General features: G+C 37.6%; 1 protein-coding gene across 3 annotated transcripts in view; it reads left to right on the top strand.

Moving 5' to 3' along the window:
• Positions 1-17442, top strand: part of FNDC3B (fibronectin type III domain containing 3B) — a 329585-nt gene that overhangs the window by 122342 nt on the left and 189801 nt on the right. The gene's annotated exons all lie outside the window — the stretch shown is intronic.

Below are 17442 nucleotides of genomic sequence, written 5' to 3'. Positions count from 1 at the left end.
GTGCATGAGTGTTGCAGTTCTGATTATTAGCCAACAGAAAACAGCTGTATACATAAGTAATGAAAGGACTTTGAAATGAAAAAATTCAATAGTGGGGTTTTCCCCTATAAACACCAGATGTGTACAGGGTTTTACTCTGTGTCTGCCCTGTAAGTTAACGCCATTGTCTGGGGACGTAAGTGGAAGCCAGCATTTGAGAGGTGGACATGTGGTGAAAAGTAGATATGTTTGTAGCAAAATAGGTATGTTGTGGTTTTCTAGAGACATTTTAAGGTTTATTATTTTAAGAGCAGTTGTGCCTAGACATCATTCCATTCCTCCTCCTTTACTTCTCATAAAAAGAAAAAAACATTGTATGCCTGTGAACATGCAGTGCTACCAGCATTCCAACACCCAAACACCTAAATCATTTAGCAGCCCTTACTAAATGATTGTCAGTAAATAAATGGTGGTGTAAGGGATTTACCATTTGATATGTGTTTTCTAAAGCGTCTCTCAAAATGGGCATTTTTGTTTTTGTTGCCTGTGGGAAATTTTGTACTTTTGTCAAGTGTATTTAACCCATGACCAAAAATTACCTAGATCTTAATTTCTAGATTTTTTTTTTTAAAAAAAGAGTGACCAAGTAATGAATATCTAAGTAAGGAACGTCTAAGATTAAAGGTAGGAATATCTAGTATTACCTAGATTTCAATTTCTGTTTTTTGTGTTTGGTAAAGTAAGGAATGTCTGAGATTATAAATTTGAGGAAAAATTCAAAGATCTTATCATTTTTTGTTCCAAGCATTATGTTTCCTGGGGGAAGGAGCATTCCTGACTGGTCCTGGGGAAGAAATGAAGTAGAACTGGTATTGGAGAGCTGTATATCTCTATGGGAACACAGCAAAAATAGGTTTCCAAGAACTTGCCTGGGGAATTCCCAGATTCCTTTAAACTTTACATGTGAAATAGCTTAATATAAATACAGGTTTAGACATACTGGTTTGATGTTTCAATACCTATTTTTATATGCCATTATATTGCTCAGTTCATCTGTTTTCCACTTGTTCTGTCAAATCTTGGCTTTCCAAATGGTCACAATTTAAATGTAAGGAACCTACTTCTTTCATTAAAAAATTCTTCGATGAGAGACAAATAAGGAAAGCTTAGGGTGAGTTGCTAAGGGTATATTTTATTCTCAGTGATTTTACTTTTGTTATAGCTATATTTAATGTCTCTCTTTAATGTAATGTAGGCCTAAAATGGTTCTTTCGTTTGTTGTGAAAAAATTCTATAAATTCCATTTATAGAAAACTTTTTGAGGAGTTTCTTAAGGGAATTTTCCTTTCCCCTTTTCAGAAGTCATAGAAAAAAGAAAATAGAATTAGTATATAGTGTTAGAGATAAAATGAAGGAGAACTATTATGAGACTTTTGCTTAGGGAATATGTGACAAGGGAATTTATAGGATTCCCTTTTCTGCTTGTCACAAGGCTATCTGTTCCTTCTTTTGGACATCTCCGTGGAGATATTCCCAAGCTTTGTACCACAGATTCTTTTACCATGGGGGTCCTACATTTGACTGTAACTATTTAAAAATAAAACCCAAGGGTTACCTACATCTTAATAGAGATTTCTCTGTAAAGATACAAGAGGTAAACAATTGGACTGAAGCATCCTTATGAGTTCTTTGAACTTACTGCTTCTAGAAGACTTAACATGTAATTTTGAACTACTGTGTGAATCATATTGGAAATATCTAAAGCCTCCCGATTTCCTAGGAATAGAAGGCTTTTGCTGTGGCAAAAGTGCCGAAATGGGAATAGCATGAGCTGCCAGTGAAACTCATTCGATGTTGATATAGCATGTCTCAGGAATGTGTTATTTACGGGGAAAACTCTATGAGTCCATCGGCGAACTGAGAATCCATTCATGGGTGCAGTAAAAGATGACCACTGGGGGAGATGTTTCTGTGCTCTGTGGCACCTCCTCAGACTGGAGGAATGTGGGCTGCCTCGTGGTGGGGGCTGTGAAGACTGTGCCACTTTCACACCTCTGGGTGCAGAATGACTGCCATTCTCTCTGACCAGAGAGTGAATTCACTATTCAACCTGTTAGGATTGAAAGCATTCAAGCATATTCGTGGAAGACTACTCTTTTCTCTGGTGGGAAAGTTACTCTAAATGATTAGAAGTTTCCAAATACTGAACCTTATTCCACAAATAGTTCAGTTTCTTCATGCTTTGTTTTGTACTGCATGGTGACTGCCACGGAATTGAGTCTTGTGAACTGAAGCCTATTTATACAACACAGAGTCTAACATACAGACTATTATTTTTAGTCTGAAAAACATGAAAACCATCCATTTAAAACGCCTAAATCCGAATAGCAGTCTCATCTTGCTTAAAATTCCTTCTAGTACTTTTAAGCCAACGGAAGGGAAAATATAAACAATTTGTTAATTGCAGCAGCTGGTCCCTGAGTATCTTTATGTTAATGTTTGGAATCTGTGGCTTTAAAAGACTTTTAGAAAGAGCATCTGGATTAATGTAGTCCTATTCAAACCTCATCTTGAAAAGTGGAATCAGCCTCTTCAAGACCAACAAACAGAAGCCTTATACAGATTGAAAGGATGGCTGCAAAGGCATGGTGAAATTTCTATGAAATCTTAGTAGAGAATGAAGGCGAATGGTCTTGGTTTGGTTGTGGGTGAACAGCCTCTTATTTAATTTAATATGGTCTTTATCTAGCTACTGTGGTAAATGAGGTGAAATCTTTTGCGTATACAGTTAATTCCCAATTATTCATACATGCTTTAGCCAAATTGCAGATTCTCTATGGACTTTGGAGACCGTCCCCCACTGCCACCAATTTGCCGTCCATCCGGTCCCATGGCCTAATTTCCTCTCTGGCCATGCTTTCTCACAGGGGTTCCCAGCTGCTCTCCTCAATTCCATGTTTGTTCCCTTACCAGGCCCCTGCTGCTTCTCTTTCTCTGCTGTGTTCCCTACATTTACCTGACAGTCCAAGGTGCTTGTCTCATACTGCCAGTTGTTTCTCAGCTGTCTGAGACTGGTGATAGGGAAGCCAGTCGATTGTCCGGGAAAAGCTGTATCTAAGATAATGTCTGCTGCTCCATGCTGCTCTTCCTGTCACCTTTGGGCCTTTGTTGAATGAAGGAATGGAGACTGAGTAGAGAAAGGGTTTTTCCTGAAACATTTCCAAGCTGTTCTTTTAAATGGTTTCTGCAGGATTTTATAGTCCTGTACAGGGTAGGTGAGTGGGCGGGTGGGTGAGTGGTGGGGAAGGTATTATAGTGAAATGCTTAAATATTCTTTTTATCCTTTTTCTTTTTTGTTCTCAACTTGGACCTTTTCCCTTTCCCATTGCTAAAAGGCAAATTATTAGAAAGGGGCCATTTAGAGTATGTGTATCTGAGCAAAGTTCAACTCTGGGATGGAGTTGTAGCTACAGTAATAAAAAGAACCTGGAATGGGTCTTCATTTAGCAAATATGTGATTTATTGAGTTCTTTATGTTTTTTCTTATTTTTGTATTTTTTTGAATTTAATTTCATTTTTTTTTTTTTAAGGCTAGTCAACTGAAACAGTGGGAATGGAGAAGGAACAAAGGAATCTGTAACTGGTTGTGATCAATTAGGTGTAAACACCACTGCACTCAGACCAGCTTGTTCTTTATGTTTTTAATACGGTGAAAGATACTAAAATGAATTTGATCTAGATTTTGCCTTTAAAGAGGTTTAACTAAATGTAGGAGGGGAATCTACACAGAAAACCCTAAACCTAAAGCCAATACAGAAACATGATTACTGTAATAAGTGAGAAACTTGTCCCATACCCAGATGAAGTATGTTAGGGATCACCCAAGATGACATTGTTTCTCCTGGGGAGGGGGCCAGAGTTAATGGAGATGTTAAAGAAAAATTGCCTTAATATTTCTTGTCTGCACTGAGCAGGGGGGATGGAAGTGAAAATTCACCCGCACTAAATAGGATCTAATCTACAGAATTTTTATTAACCTCTTTTTGTTCCTTTTTAAAATGTTAAATGCCTACATAAAATATAAATTTCTCCTATCAGCTGAAAGCTCAGTATGGGTAGTCAGGCCTCACTAGACTGAAATACTGGTTAGAGTAATCCAATCTTGTATTCTGTTCTCAAACTAGTCCTAAGCCAGGCAATTGTTTGAGAAAGCCTTTGATTAGCCATTTGGATGTCATACAAATCAACTCGAAAGCGCATATGCATCAAAATAATAGAAGAGCTCTTCATTCCCTCACTAGAGACTGTCGGTGCTTAGTTTATTAGTAGTTCCACTAAAGCTCTTGGTTTCTCAGACCAAGTGAGATTAAAACCAGCAAATATTAAGGAAGGGGTGCTAGCAGAGACAGGTATAGTATAACAAGTATGAGAAACTACAAGTAGACATAAGAATTCCGAGAGCATGGTAGTTTTCAGTGAGATTTCCACTGAAAGTTTTGATACTTTAAGAGGCCTAACCTTCCATGGACTATCGCAGATCATTCTTTGGATTCATGAAGTGTTTTTGTTAGTTGCCTTGACATAGGAGCCAAATAAAAATAATCTCTGAATTGAGTTAGAAAACTTAGTTCCTGCTACAAGTGCAAATTTCATGAGGAGGAAGAGGGAGGGTCAGTGATTCTGGAGGATTTTGGAACATCCCTGTATAGTCCTTCCTGGGCTGACGATGGTCAAATGAGATAATGTGAGAGTGCTTTGCAGATGGACAGTGCTATGGGAACATGAGTTCATCTGAAACTATAGCTCAGTGTTTATTAAAGTGAAGTCTGATGTTACTTTTTTGAATGGCCTACAGTGTCTGGTGCTAAAGAAAAACTTATTCTATGGTAATTGTTAAAGCATGGTAAGGAAGACTTTATTCAGGACCACTGTGATAGGTATAGGGACCACTGCAGTGGGGTCTTGCAGTGGGGGAGAGGGATTGGGCTCGATTCCAAATACAGCATGGGTAAATGGGAACTTATAGCCAAGGAGCAGTGTGGGGGGTCATTGGATGGAAAATTACTAAGAGAAAACATCAGGGGTAAGCGGAATTCTGGCTAAGCTGACCTAACAGGAATGTTGCTGAAGACAGGCCAGGGTGATGAGACATCACCCGGAGGATGGTGGAGGATGAGGAACCTGATCAGACATCAGATCAGATATTGAAGGTGGGAGTTCTTGATAAACTGACTTAGCAAGGTTCTTTGCTAAAACTGGATTTTACAAGAAAGTACACGGATAGGCCTACCAGAAGATTGAGAAGTCTACCTGAAGTTTAGCCAAGCAAAGAATCTTTGTCGCTGTTAAATATTCAGATTCCTGGGCCTAATCCTACACATTACATTAGAGCTACTTAGACTAGAAGGTGCAACCTTTTGGAGTTTGAAGTTACCGGTTATGAAACTTTGCTGTTTGACAGCTGGGGAGTGTGAATATGTTGAATATAGCTCTGTCAGAGCAGGGCACAATGTTACTAAGTGAAGGAGTTCTCAAACATCTACTCTGTCTTGGAAATAGGAGTGAAACACTCACGTCTCGAAAGCATATTATGTGTTGTGTTTAATTTTCCTCATATGATAAAATTTTCCAAATAGCCCCGAGGAAGATATGATTTCTATCACTACCATTTTTTGCACAGGGGCAAATTGAAGGTTGGAAGGTTTAGATAACTTGCTTAGTACCACACAACTGGAAGGAGCTGAACTTGAACTTTGGTCTGTCTGGGTCAGAAGCCCAACCTGTTGACCTCCACCCACTCTCAATTGCCCAGTGCTAATGGTCACAGCCAGTAGGGTGTGGGGTTGGGGAGGGGAGGCGGACAGAGCTACAGCATCACTGCAGCAGTGGGCTGGTGTAGCCAGGGTGCTGGCCTACGAATTTCAGGCAGACCAAACCCTGGCAGACCCGTTAGGCATGACACACTGCTATATATGAGTTTAAGGTCTAGGAGATGTTTGTAGGAAGCTGGCTGCTTTGTCGCTTAGGAGCTCATGGATGGACTATCCAAAGAGTGAGAAGAGAAGATCACATGTTTTATTTAAAACATCCTGTAAATATTTCCTAAGACTTTTCAAATCAATACTCATGTGCTTTTTCTTTATAGTTGGTGCGACACAGACTGGTAAGTTGAGGGACTTTTCTAAAGTTTTGTGTTGGGTCAGGACTGCAGCTGTGGGAGTAGCAGGGAGGATGGGAGGGCAAAAAGGCAAAAAGGCAAAAAAAGCTGCACACGTGTGGAGACCCAGTGAGCCAGGGTGTCCCTGGAATCCAACATTCTTGAGATTTTATTATGTCTTGGGACCAAAGATGTCTGGAGAGAGTGATGGTAAAAGGGATAAAGTACAAGTTATTAGAGAACTTCATAGATAAGGAAAATTGGAAGAAGCATAAGGTAGTTTATGGCTAAAAAGCCTGTGCCAGATTCTGGGAGCTTCAGGGTCTTTTTCTTCCACGTTGCCCCCTTCAGCTCTTTCACACACTCAGTGGGTAAGCTCTAGTATTTTTGATTTTTCTATTTCTGCCTTGTGATAAAATATGAATACCATATTCATTAGAAAATTGGTTTGTATTTAAGCATATGGTTTTGAAAAGATTTACTCTATATTTTGCTATTCTGTAGAGGTTATGGACCCTTGGGTCTCTTTATAACTTGTGATCAGGATAAATATAGGATGTAAGGTAAAAAGAAATTGAGGCAATTAAAACATCCATATTAAAAGCAAAACATTTCATATATACAGAGTAGATGGTATGAAGTGACATGGGTTTTGAGCCACACACTCCCCATCTGGAACACACACACTCCTTAACTGTAAGAATTTATTAAGTTAATTTTATTTCCTGGGCCTTGGTTTCCTCATCTGTGGCTAAATGACCTCTTTGGGGTTTTACATTCTACAGTAATCAAGCACAGTTTTGTAGTGACTCTGATCACCCCCACCCTGACCTAGTGACTCATGAAAACATCGCTCTTCTCCTTCTCTTCGCGTTGGCATGTGTTGATTACACTCATTCCTTGAACTTAGTGGGGAAACAGGCAAAGCAAGTGTGTCTCCACATGAAATACACAGAAGTGGGTGTGAACAGGCATTGTTGTCCCTTGGTTCCAGTCATGCTTCTCCTGTCCTTCCAGCTGGACACAGTGATAGTCAAATCTGGACTGTGGGTCTACTGGGTGCTTACTAAAAATATAGGATCCTGGGTCCCTCACAGACCTATTGAGATGGAATCTCTGGAAGTAAGTTCTGGAATCTATATTTTAATAAGCCCCCAAGTGATCCTTGGGCTCACATTTTAGATAGAGCCTGTGGCTCCCTGAAGACAAGGCCCATGCTCCATGTGTGTTTACGAGGGGTGTGGGAGATGTCAAAGCTAGCTAGTAGATTTAATCCTGAGTGTGGGACTCTAGTTGTGCCATAAGAGAAATGGGCACATAGGCAGAGCAAGCAACAGCTTTGGGAGAGAAGATGCCTATATAATGGGAGCCTATAGAGTGTTTGATGATAAAATATGCCTGAATTTCTAGAACCACTTATAAAACTGGTATTACTTTCAGATTCATAGTATCTGAGAGTTGGGTATAATTTTTTAGATCTTGTTTCAATCTCCTCAGAAGCAGAAAAAACTGATATCAGTTGGATGCTATGGTTTAAGTCAGGGAAAAAATACAATGGAGGAAGCCATTGTGTATAAAGGTGACCTTTCCTTCTTAGACTTGCAAGAAGCTGGCTTTCTTAATAATCTCTAATTAATTTTGAACCTTCACTAGAATAGGCCCTGGAAATAAGATTTGAAATAATGTAAGCATTCTAAGCAGATATATTCATTTGATGTTTAAAAACATATGCCTTTAGAATTTACTTCTGTGGTCAAGTGGAGAAGGGCATGCCTTCTTTCAAGATAGCCACTGTGCTCCCTGTCTCCCAGTATGCTAAGGAAGAAAGGAGTATTGAGATTTTCAGTGCTCACACATTGAGTGGGTTTCTTTAGGTCACCTCACAGTGTTTCCCCAGACTGCTTAATAAATCAAGGATGCACATTATTGCTTTTTCCTTACTTTGGCCTAGGAATGATGCAAAGTAGGCCTATTGAGTTTCAGAGTGTCTTGGGATGCCACACCCAGAAGTAGGCTTTCAGTATGTGTTCCCTGCCACCCTTGGGACATTGGCACTGAATTGTTTTTGCACTTGTGGGGTGACTTCTCATTGTCCCACCAGAATCAGCTAGGTAGTTTAGGAGAAATCCTTTGCCGGCAGGAGCAGAAGCAGAAAGTGAAGGCCAGGCACAGTGGAGGAGAACAATTCTAGGAGCTGGTGTGGTCACAGGAAGGATAGAGAACTCGTTCAGGAAGAAGCATGAGTCAGGCTGGTGGCAGTCTGTGGTCTTCTCACACCAGCAGCTGGAGAGCCAGGACTGAAGCTTGAGTCAGAACCTGGCCGGAGGTCTGAGCAGCATGGTGGACATGGTGTGCCAGACACCGAGAAAACTTCCTTAGTCTGAGAGCTTCCTGGGCTTTTCCTGTTGTGTGGGAACCGATGATCAGAACCTCGCTTGTCGTGGCCCACCCCCTGTCCAGGGTGTCAGCTCTGGCAGGGCTGTGGCGCCATGCTAGGTACACTTTTCCTGAATGCATTTGCAAGATAAGTGGTCAAGATGGGATCTATATTTGGCATAATACTCAATACAGTGGTGCTTATCTGCTGCGATCAAGTACAGACCGTAAGAACCTGTTAAGGGCAGAGGATTCCAACATGGAATCTTGAGAAAGTTTGCCTACTCTGAGAGTTTTTCATGCCAACAGAAGTAACAATTTAGTGATATTTGGACTTAATTTTCACCTTTCTTATGGTAGGTTTTGTTTAACTTATTGCCAGGACGTAATGAACTTAAGGTGTGTGAATGAGAAATGGAGATGAAGTGTTTTATTAGTTTAGAAAAGGGAGAAAAAGGAACTCTGAGTGTAGCATAAAGCTTTCAGCTCTGAAAGCCCACCCCTTTGCCACACTAGCGGCAGAGAAATTACAGAAAGCTGATTGTGTTGTCTATTTGGCAAGTCAAAACAAGATACAGCAAGCTAAAAGATGAGTATCCTAGATTGCTTTCACTTTCTGTGACATGAAGATTCTAAAAATAAGAAATAAGAAGCCCCTGGGCGGTTACTCTTTGGAATTTGTGTGGACAGATCCAGGTCATCCTTGTACTTCTTTGTGCTTTTTATGAAGTGAGACTTTGTGATTAGTGAATCAGAATTTGTCTGATAGCTTTTAAGTTTGATGATTTAAAAATACAATTTGCTACAAAAATTTTAAATTTATAACTTCCTTTAAAGTAGGAAATGAAAATTGCCCTTTTGCTCCCAATTTCACTTCCAAAGGTTTATATTTACCATATACTAAAACATATAATTTCTCCTGTACTTTAGAAATATATGAAAACACTCTGATTTTTATCTCTCTTTTGCTCTGTGTCGTAAAAATAATTTGCTTTACTTAATTATATGTCCACTATGGTTCTTAGAGCACTTTTTTGTCAGAATGTTTGTCATTTTAACCCATTTTGATTGTGTTAGAAATAAGTTGCCTTACTGGTCTAACTGCTCATTTGCTTTATAAAAAAATGTAATTTAAGTTTGTCTTTGGATAACATTACATTCCTTCCAGTCTTTGGTGACATTTCATGTTTTCACTTACCCAGATGTTGCTGGGTAAGTTGCAGTTTATGTGTCTGGTCTATTATTGTTCTTGACTAAGATAACCCTTTGAAGTATTATTGAATTCAGCTACGTTATAAAATTATTAAACTGTAGGAGGAGAATGTGTTTTCTTCCTTACTCTGCCTCCTTTCTATTCTGGAGATGAAAGTGTAGAAATCTCATCATCTGGTCGGTTTGATGACTTTCTAGTATTTTATTCAGCAATATTGCGACTAGGGATTTCTTGTCCTTCCTCTACCCCTGAAGTTTTGGCATAGTGATTTGCATTAATATTACTAGCTAACTTTTACTATTAATATATGCCAGGTACATGGCTAGGTGTGTAACTTGCTTCTGATCCCCATAATTACTTTATGAGGGATAGGTGCTTTCATTTAAAATATAATATAAATGAAGAAATGAAGGCATAAATAAATATAAGTAATATAAGTAAAAAGATAAAAGTAATTAATAAAGTAAATATCTACTTATATAGTAAATATGTATTTATAAAGTAAGTAAATAAATAAACATGAGTAACTTGCCTAAAGCTTTTAATAGCTATTAAGGGACGGAGTGGAGATTTGAACTGAGGCCTATATTGACCTGAAAACCCTGACTTAATCTCTGAGTTCTTCTGTCTCTTATGGTATTCTTTTACACAGCTCTTATGCTAACCATGCCAAGCATAGTTCTGGGTGCAGAGAAGACAGCAGCAAACAGAACAGACAATAAAGAATTAAATAAACATAAACGAGTATTTTCTCCATAGCCAGCTGTGGAGAAAATACTGAGCAAGAGGGATGGAGGGAGTACGCTTTTTGGCAAAACTTATAAAAAATATTAGAAACTATTCATTTATAAAAGGTTGGAGAAAGGATTTCCCATTTCTTCCTGCTAGATGACTTAAAAAATGTACTGACTGCTTTCTGGCTTTGTCCCGCCGTAGCTGTTGATTGGCCTGATAGTTTAGAAATTGATTACTGACAAGCTAGCAGTCCAGATGGACACAGAAATCACATAATCCTGTGTATGGCCTCACCTCTGCAAAATTGTTTGTGCTATAAACCAGAGCATTTCAGCTTTTTTAAATTAGCATTTTTACACTGGGAAAGATAGCGACATTTATTTAGTTCTTCTGCAGAATGTATTTACCCTATTTATAAGTGTTTAAAGGTTGAGATAGTTCTTTTGCAGCAATCTATTTCTTACTGAGATTTGAAAGGGAATGTTTTGATTTAAATAATTTATGAACAAAACTTAATTCCTGCTGTTTGTAATATGTCACACTACTTTGTATCGTTTTATTTAGAATATGTTTATCATAGCTACAGGAAAATTTAACTACTGTTGCTAGAAAACAGGCCAGTAGCATCTATGAACTTTGTATTGGTAATTTCGTTTCAAAGAAAAATAATTTGTCTCATATATTCACTATACTTTTTAATTAGAAGAAAACAATTATACTGTGCTAATTTAATGTAAATTCTTCTACCTTCTTTGCCTCTCTTTCAAAAAAAAAAAAAAAAAAAAAAAGCTTACTGCATGGCTGGCTCTTAGGAGCTGTCATTGATTTGGGGGACCAAACCTATTTTGCTTAGGGACTAAGATGTAAAAAGTCCCAGACAATAAGAAGGAGAGTGAACATAATTGGCTAAAAGATGACTGTAGACTTGTAAGCATCTCAAGTGCGAGGCTAGATGAGGAAGGGAGAAGTAAAAGCTGAAGTAGGGCTTTCAAAAGTTGGGAAGCTTAAAGAATTTTCATGAATTAAGCATTCTTAGAATTTCTTTCACAGCTCCCCTCCTCCATCTGTGGAACAAAACCTTTTTTCTCTTAAGGTGCTCTGTCTTCTATAGTGTTTTAGTTCATGGAAACTGGAAAAAGTAAATAATTGAGTTCTTACACTGTCATCTATTTCTTTTTGATGTCTGAATAACATTTTGGAATCACAAGTGTTTTTCTCCTCACCCTCATGAAAACAGTTTGTAAAAAATTTGGAATTTGAGCATTGTAGTCGTGACCTTCTAAAAGCATCTGAAATACTTGCTTTATTACTTAAGAATTTAAAAGATTTATGTGTAGGACACATTCATGGGTGACTTCACAGAAAGCCACCCCCGGACTCATTGACCCCTATAATCTTGGGAGGGCCTAACAAACTGTATAAACTTGGCTTGAGGGGAAAAACACACATGCCATTTCCCCAAACTCTTGGTTTCTGGTGTCTTAGCACTATGGCACTTTTGCTCCATTTTACAAATCCTACACCAGCATAAGAAAATGGGAAGAGAATAATGGAAATTCGAAGGGTCGTCTTTAGGACCTCTCGATCTTTGTTTTTGTCTTTCAGCAGGTAAGGTGGTGAGAAGAACTTGAGGTTGAAGATTTTTTCATCTCAGCATTTTTCCACCTACCCTGTCCTCTCATACTTTTTGTGACCTATATCATAGATGATGATTTCGTCATTACTACCACTTCGCTTTGTGTCTTTTCATTGTCCAAAGTGGATTGAGTGGCCCACCGTTTCTGTGACTTGAGTTTCAAAACTAAGGTTGCCATTGACAATATGATTGTTTTTAATAGTAGCAAGATGTAAGGAACTGTTGTAAAATCTTGGCTTCATTAGTGTTTAAGGTGAGTGATTATGATACTTACTAGTCTACGTAAATTTGTCCTTCTGGGTTATTGCAAACTTTGTGGCTGCAAGGCTTGCCCCTGAGAACTTAATGGACTGTTGTCATTCCCAATGTTTGAGACAAGTATATGGCAAAAAGTGGAAATGCTGGGTTGACTTCTTTTCCCTGTATTTTAGTTGAAAGGATCAACTGTATATATGTTCATCTGTCTAAAAGTGTTTGTAGAACCTCCTTTAAAAATATATTGTGGTTTTTCAAGATCTTAAAATCCTTTTTAATAAAAAAATGAAAATGTGTCAAGCAGAATCATTCATTGACTTATTTATTGGGTAGAAATAATGTGTAAAAGAATGAAATAATTGCTTCATTTACATACTTATTGACCATGGCTAAGCTTCATATGAGTAGGAATGTTGTGTGTCTTGTTCACCTTCGTGTCAGGTAGAGGGATGCCTGACCCTTGGGTACTCGGTAAATATTGGAGGAATGATTGAATACATGAATCACAGATCAGTTCTTGAGAATGTTATAATAGAAACAACAGTGATATTTAGTAAAAATTGAGTAGATCATCAACCTCAGTTACTTGTACAACTTTTAAACCAGCTTTGATGAAATTTGGCCTGAAAAACATATTGCAGATATGTTTGGTTAACCTCTTTATTTGAATTGTCATTAATTAGAATTCAACCTTAGGAATGTACATTGAATTACAATTACAATTCTGTCTTTTTTTTTTAAGTGAAGTTTTGCATGCACCACTATTACAACAAAGTAAGTTTCTCCTTGCTTTTTATAGTTAGAGTGGTGAAACTGAAGTTAAGTTGAAAGATTTCAGGCCTGTGAACTATATGTTGAGCACACACCCTGCATATTTTGCCTTCCTGCCTTTAGGCATTTATTTTAGATTCCATAGCTTGAGGGTTCCACCCTCTCCTTAAAGTGTGAAACTCTTATCACACCACCTCCCTTCCCTGCACCCCAGGTGTCTTACTTTCCTGGCAACATTTTAGAATGTACTATTTTGTACTCAATTACATAATTTTATTTTGTTCACTATTGTTTTTATCACTGCCTGGATGTTTTCCTCACTATTGGAAGAAGGGCCCTTGGAATGAATCATCACAGTGGGAAGAGAAACATTTGAAAGTTATTTACTATGTTTTCATAGTTAGGGAACTATGAGTATTTTTCTTAACATTAGTATTTGCTTCCAAGGAACAGTAAACTTGCCTAAACTTAGTAAATTTTAGTCATCATAATAGGATATTTACAATTGTTTTTAATTAGTAAATTTTAATCATATAGGATATTTACAATTATTTTTAATTTATAAAAGAATTTGCTTTCTAACATGGTGCTGTTTTAGAGGGGAAAAATTATAAAAATGTTCAATCAAAATATTGTTAACAATCTTATTTTTCAAGATGTGCTAAAAGTGATATTCCTCCTAGGGCAAGTTTGCTAGAGGCCATATTCTCCTATCTCCAGCCTACTGCTGGCGTCCCCTCTGGAACACCCTTCATATGTAATTACCTGCTTTCCATTCCAAATTTTCTATGACAAGGTGTTCCTAACCTCAACAGGTGATCACCATGGCAACGAGATAGTCTGTTCTATATTTGGAGTATGAAAGTAGCACCTTCTTAAATTTAACAATAAATGAGAGTTCCAGAAAACCAGTGTTTTAAATAAATTTGATTATTTGCATTTTAAAAAATCCCATCATTCAGTAATGTTTATATTATATTGTTTATATTATGTTGGGGAAAACTAGTTTAATTGTAATCTTTTATTTTCAAAAACCAACTAACATTTACTAGTGGCTTATTGTGTCTTAGCAGTATGCTATTTTTATTCCTATTGTACACATGAAGAAACTGACACTCAGTAAAGTTAAACGACTTGACCAAGGTCACAGAACTAGCAAGAGCAAGAATTGGAGGTCCAACCCAGGCAGCTTGACTTTGGATCCTCCACTCTAATCCCTTTCTCTGCCTGCTGGAGCCTTGCTAGAACGGTTTCTCTCTAACGAGTCCAGCCTACTATGAGTGCCTGACTGTAAAGATGCTTTGTGTGATGTGTAGCGCTAAGCAAGCACGACTGGGGTGAGCACCGTGAAGGGTGATGAGCATGATGCCGTGGGCATGGTGGCAAGTCAGAAGCAACTTAGAATTCAAATAGCAAAGAATCTTGTTACTGATTTTTAAAATTATACAGTTTCAAATATAATGTTCTTAATAAAGGCTACAGATGACTCAAAAGTTATGGGAATCAGAAGATGAGGTAGAAGTGCTTTTAGTGTTCTAAACGGTAGGAATCTTGATTGCAGCATCTGCTTCACACAGCATTTGTGTCATGAAACTCTGCTTTCATTCTATAGTCAATTCTCAAATTTTGTCCCTGTGACTATTAATAAGCTTAAATGGACAAGTTAACTATTAATAAACCGTAACGGTTAAGTTTATTTAGTGTAACATTTTGGGGAGGGGTTGATAATTAAATATTCAAAAATTTGCCTTGGTTTGGTAACCATTGTCTTTTGTTTAATGGTAAACTATGAAAAACATGAAATTATATATGATCTCATTTCTCTTCTAAAATCATATAGTTTTAGGAGTAGATGAGACCATAGAACATAACCAACCTTCCTTATGTTCGAGATGAAGAGACTAAGGCTCAGAGAAGCCATGTAGTTTGTCCAAGGTTGCACAGCACACAGCTGATGATGATTGCAGCCTGGGTCCTTTCAGTCCCATCTCAATGCATTTTCATGTGTGTGCTTATGCTAGTAGCTGTTTTTAATTTAGCTGATGTCAACACATTGGTATATATTGAGGGGAGTGGGAGTATCCTGGAAGAACTTAACACGTATTAAACATTTGCTGTGTGCATCACCGTTGGTTAGCACCATAAGAACTGGTAATACTGTTGTCGACATCATCATCGTCTTCCTCATCATTCCTGTTCTTGGGGTAGGAGGGCCTGAGTGTTTCAGAGGTTAAGCAGACTCTTTGGAGGAATCTAGGTTTCAAGTTCTTCTCTGTCAAGTACTGTGTATTTTGCAGCAGGGAAAATGAGGTTTCAGCTCTCCTGCTGACTTCTCAATCTATTGTGGCTGATTTGAGCATTGTGTGGAGGATCTGGAAGCAGCCTCTGGGCTTAGTGGGAAAGGGCAGTGTTTCATGATATCTGCCATGGCCCTGGAATGGGTTCAGGGTGGTACATGTGACAAATATGTTGCCCAACCTAGCATTTCTCTTAACATAGCCATCTGATTCTTAGTTTCACAGGATAGGAAACTCAATTTTAAGTTCACGTGGGAAATGGAGGGTTGGTGATCAGGCTTTGGAAGGCCAGCTCATGTTCATCAAATTCAGAGTACTGTTTTATATGTACTAATATCAATTCAGTAATTTGCCTTTCTGTTTGGTATACTCACCTTTATTTATTTATATTATTAATATGTTTATTAGTAATAAGTTTGTAATCTTATGTGGGGGGTCATAGGCCTGTTCCACTTGACCTCAGCATTTTGATTGTTGCCTGGTGGCTCCTCTGCTCTTCTTCACTGCTGCAGCACTTGGGAAGCCTGAATTTGTCTGGGTTTGCTTGGCCTAATGTCTTTCCTGCTCCTCGTACTTGTACTGTATGTTGGAAAGGAAGATGTTTTTGATGTTTAGAAATGTGCTCTTGTGAGGAAAGTATAGTAACTTAAGGCATTGCCACAAAAGGAAGACCATCAAAGCTTTTAAAAAATTGCATCATCTTTTTAATAACTAAAGTGCTGACACTGAAGGGTGAATGGTAAAAAAGAATAAGTTTTTGGGTGAATAAGAATTATGGGTGAGCAGGAAAAATTTTAAAAATTGTATTAATGGATTATACTGTTGTAGAGTAGTGCTGATTCATGTATTTGTTCAAACCAGAAGCATTAGGGAGGTTCTCTGTTCGTCAGGTACTCCAGTAGATACCGTGAGAGCTACGAAAATGTAAATGCATGATTCTTGTCCATGGATGAGCTTAGCTGTCAAAGGAAATAAGACATGGACGGGAGTGATAATACACAATTATGAATGCGATCATATGTCACTATTATAGACAATGGTCACATTTAACAGTCAGTCCTACGTTTCTTTTGGAATGGTCTTTCAATGGGTGGGATTAGACTGAGAAGCTCCTAGCATGAAAGCATATCATTTGTGGAAAACATTTTGTTTTTATGAGTTATATTCAGTCTTGTGTATAATGGAAATGACCAGTGTTATGCATACCATAAAATTGAATAGCTCATGTGATTCCTGATTACAATTTGAAATGTATTTTTTCCAACACATACAATATCTGCTATAGATTTTGCAAAGTGGTATTTATACAAATTCTGAACTTTTTTATATATAGAACACTTATTAACTTTCTATAATATGTGAACAGATGGTTATATAAAATTTTGACTTCAAAAGCAAATTATCATTTTGTTTCTTAGATGTTTTCAATGAACTGGAAATCGTGGTTGGTTGTTTTTTCTTTTTTGTCATTTGTTTTTTAAATGGACTTTAAGAGTCCTTAATACATACTTCAAAGTTTTTGTTTTCTGTATCTGAATTCTAATTTACTGCTCTATAAAGTTGCATCTTCTCATCAAAATTATATACAGTACTACTGTTGGTCAAAATACTCTATTGAAAAGAATATAATCATGTCATAGATCATATACCTAGCTTCACATTAAGAAAAGGTATCAGAAGCATTTGAGGAATTTGAAATTGTGTTAATAAATATCTACTCGTCTAATCTAACACTGAAGAGTCACATAAGAACTTAATTTCATAGGTGAATCACAAGTGGCATTAAAAAATTTTTTGTTTTTTTTTGTTACCTGAGGCCTATAGATTTAATGAGTTTAAATTATTCCTTTGGCTTCAACTCGGGTGGGTAACCTAATTCTAATACCATAGTGAATGGTTACTGTGACTACCCTGTTGCTAAGAAACCTGTTAGGTTATCAAGTTGCCTAGGTGAAGTAATGGCTTCTTAGGACTCCGTAGCACTGCTGGGAGGTTGTTAATCAGAGCTATGAAGGACTTTATA

Source organism: Eulemur rufifrons, chromosome 7 (assembly GCF_041146395.1).
Source record: "Eulemur rufifrons isolate Redbay chromosome 7, OSU_ERuf_1, whole genome shotgun sequence".
NCBI classification, from domain to species: Eukaryota; Metazoa; Chordata; class Mammalia; order Primates; family Lemuridae; genus Eulemur; species Eulemur rufifrons.
Note: the sequence above shows the minus strand (reverse complement) of the source record. Positions and strands in the feature narration are given on the sequence as shown.